Raw genomic sequence first — 3,504 nt, 5'->3', positions numbered from 1 at the left:
AACTTTTGCGTACGATGTCAGAAAAAACGTATAATATATCAAAATCATCGTGGGAAAAAGTTACATCCGAATTCACCTGGGTTTACCCGGTTAGCCAATTTTTAGATTCTCAAAATTCCAAATGAAAATATGAAAGCAGGAAGATTTTAGGTTTTTTCCAAAAATTTAGAATTTTATATATTTTTATTTTTTTAAAATTAAAATTAATAATTATAAGATTTTTTGAATCCCTGAATATTACTATTACTTTTAGCAAATCATAAGATTTTTAAATTTTCAGGTTTTAGGTTTGGCAAAAAAATATTAAATTTTTTAAAAATAATGAAAAAATAATACAAATTTAAAAAGTTAATTTTATTTATTTATTCAACATTATTATTACATCATTAATTTTGTTTATTAAAATAATTATTTGCAATACAAATAATAAAGAAGTGTGACATCGACCAACATGTTAATAGGATTGATATGATAGTACTATCAACAACATGCGCGCGAAGCACTTGGAAGTGGGACGGAAAGGAACTCGGAAGTTAAGCGTGCTAGTGTTGGAGTAGTGTGAGGATGGGGGACTGAGATCTGGTGCCTCGCCTTAAGCAAGGCACGCAGCGCCTTGAGGCACCAGATCGGCCGCTGAAGCCCCATCCAACGGACAGCAGCTTAAACTATCTGGTCAGCAGCAAGTCAACAGCTCTCACGGGAAAAAGAATGAGCCTCACGCGCGCGCAAGACAGAGCAGCTCCGCGGGAAAAACGAAGAGTGCGGGCGGCTCTTCCCGGGCAGAGCAGCGCCGCGGCCCGTCGCTGCTCGTCGCCGCCCGCCGCCCGTCGCCGCCGCCACCTCCGCCGCCCAGCCCTCACCTCCCTCTGCTCGCTCCGCATCAGCTGGTCCTCCGCCACATCTGGCTAGCTCTGCCCGTCCGCCGGCCGCTGGCCACCGGCGAGAGCCCCTCCACCGGCCTGCTTTGCTCCTCCGCCGTCCCCAGACTCCACGTCGCAGGGGGACCGTCGCTGGGCGCCATCAAAATCGTCGGATTACAGCAGGTAGTTGAACTGCAGGTGTATTTTCGTATTTTTTTACATACATACTTCACGATTGTCCTTGTTAGTATTTGTTAGTTTCTGTTTAGTTGCAGCTTATCAGCTGACTGTATTGTTTAGCCTGTACTATACAGTTTTTACAGAATTTTTTCTATGTCATATGAATTGTTCTTTAAGCTCCTATTGTCTTATTTGTAATTGATTGATATGGTTACTGTCAAGACTGAAATCTTGCTGATTGAAGGGTTGTGTTATGCAGTTGTGAGTGTTCTGCATTTGCAAGTGTTGTGCAATGGGAGAAATTGACAAGGGGATGCCTCAAGTTGGTATGAAATTTAGAAATCCGGATGAAGCTTGGGCGTTTTGGGTTGCATATGGGGGTCGTGCAGGATTTGATGTGAGGAAGAGAAACAAACATACAAGCAAGATGGATGGTCAAGTGACCTCATGCACATTTGTTTGCGCCAATGAAGGCATACGGAAAAAAGGGATAACAATGGACCATGTGCCAAAGCGTATCAGAGCTGAAACAAGAACAAATTGCAAAGCTCGGATGACTATATCATTGGATCGAGTGCTAAAAAATTACGAAGTCACAGATTTTGTGCTTGAACACAATCATTATCTTCAATTGCCACAAACCTGCCACTTGATGGCATCGCAAAGGAAGATTTCTGAAGTACAAGCTTTTGAAATAGAAGCCGCCGAGGATTCTGGAATCATGCCCAAAGCTGCACATGAGTTAGCTTGTCGTCGAGTTGGTGGACCATTTAACCTCGGCTACACTTGTCGTGACCAAAAGAATCATTTGCGAGGCAAACGGCAGCGAGAGTTGGCTTTTGGACAGGCAGGTAGTATGTTGAAGTATTTCCATGACAAGATCCAGGAGAACCCATCTTTCCAATATGACTTGCAGTATGATTGTGAGGAGCATATATCCAACATATTCTGGGCTGATGCTAAAATGGTTCTAGACTATGCACACTTTGAAGATGTTGTCACATTTGATACAACTTTTGGCACAAACAAAGAATATAGGCCCTTTGGTGTTTTTCTTGGGCTTAATCAGTTTAGAGAAACCACCATTTTTGGTGCTGCACTTCTATTTGATGAAACATGTGACTCATTTGTATGGCTGTTTGAGACATTTCTAGCTACACATAATGGGAGGCAGCCTAGAACTATTTATACAGATCAAGATGCCGCAATGGGGAAAGCTATAGGGAAAGTCTTCACGGAATCATATCATGGTTTGTGCACCTTCCATATAATGCAAAATGTTGTCAAACATTTATCTTCACGGAAAGAGAAAGATGAAGAGAAAGAGGAAGAGGAAGAAGAGGAGGAAGAGTCTCATATTCTCACAGATTTTAGTGAATGCATGTATGGCTATGAGGACAAAGCAGAATTTCAAGAAGCATTTGATAATATGAGACATAAAGTGCACAAGCAAACTTGGTTAGATAGTATCTACAAGTTGAAAGAAAAGTGGGCCGAATGTTATATGAGAGAAGTGTTCAGTTTGGGAGTCCGAAGTACACAACTTAGTGAGAGCTTCAACAATTCATTGAAAAATCATTTGAAATCAGATTTTCATATTGTTCGGTTCTTGATGCATTTTGAGAGGACAGTGGAGGTAAAAAGAACACAAGAATTGCAATCTGAATTTGAGGCAAGGAAGAATGTACCAAGAATCAAGATGCACACACCTATGTTGGTGCAAGCAAGCAAGCAAAGAGTACACTCCAATTATTTTTGAAGCTTTCCAAGGTGAGTATGAAAGATCCATGGCTGCGTGTACTAGAGTTTTGGATGAAGATAACAAGTTTGCGGTTTCTATTGCAAGTTTCCATGGTGATTTAAAATTTGAGGAGGAGCGCATAGTGATTGGTGATCCTTTGACTAAAACTGCTTCATGTAGTTGTGCAATGTTCAATAGGACGGGAATATTGTGCGGACATGGTATCAAAGTTCTTGATTTGATGAATATAAAGACATTACCAACACACTATATCTTAAAGAGATGGACTAGAGAAGCGCGCAATGGAAGCATACAAGATAGAAATGGAAGAAATGTGGTAGAAAATCCAAAGTTGGAAGCTCAACTCCAGTACAAGAATATATCTCACAAATTTCATAGTTTGGCACGTAAAGTAGCCAACTCCGTGGAGTGTTGTTTGATGTTAGAAAATGCACTTGATTGTGTTGGTCCCTGATACGTCTCCGACGTATCGATAATTTCTTACGTTCCATGCCACATTATTGATGTTATCTACATGTTTTATGCACACTTTATGTCATATTCGTGCATTTTCTGGAACTAACCTATTAACAAGATGCCGAAGTGCCAGTTGCTGTTTTCTGCTGTTTTTGGTTTCAGAAATCCTAGTAAGGAAATATTCTCGGAATTGGACGAAATCAAAGCCCAGGGGCCTATTTTTCCACGAAGCTTCCAGAAGTCCGA

The 3,504-nt window shown here is 40.9% G+C and overlaps 1 pseudogene; it reads left to right on the top strand.

The window, feature by feature from the left end:
• The first annotated feature begins 1,262 nt into the window (after positions 1 to 1,262).
• Positions 1,263 to 3,256, top strand: LOC127316205 (protein FAR1-RELATED SEQUENCE 5-like; annotated as a pseudogene).
• The last annotated feature ends 248 nt before the right edge of the window (positions 3,257 to 3,504 follow it).

The sequence above is a fragment of the Lolium perenne genome, chromosome 7 (genome assembly GCF_019359855.2).
Source record: "Lolium perenne isolate Kyuss_39 chromosome 7, Kyuss_2.0, whole genome shotgun sequence".
Taxonomy (NCBI): domain Eukaryota; kingdom Viridiplantae; phylum Streptophyta; class Magnoliopsida; order Poales; family Poaceae; genus Lolium; species Lolium perenne.
This window is presented reverse-complemented; position numbering and strand designations above follow the sequence as displayed.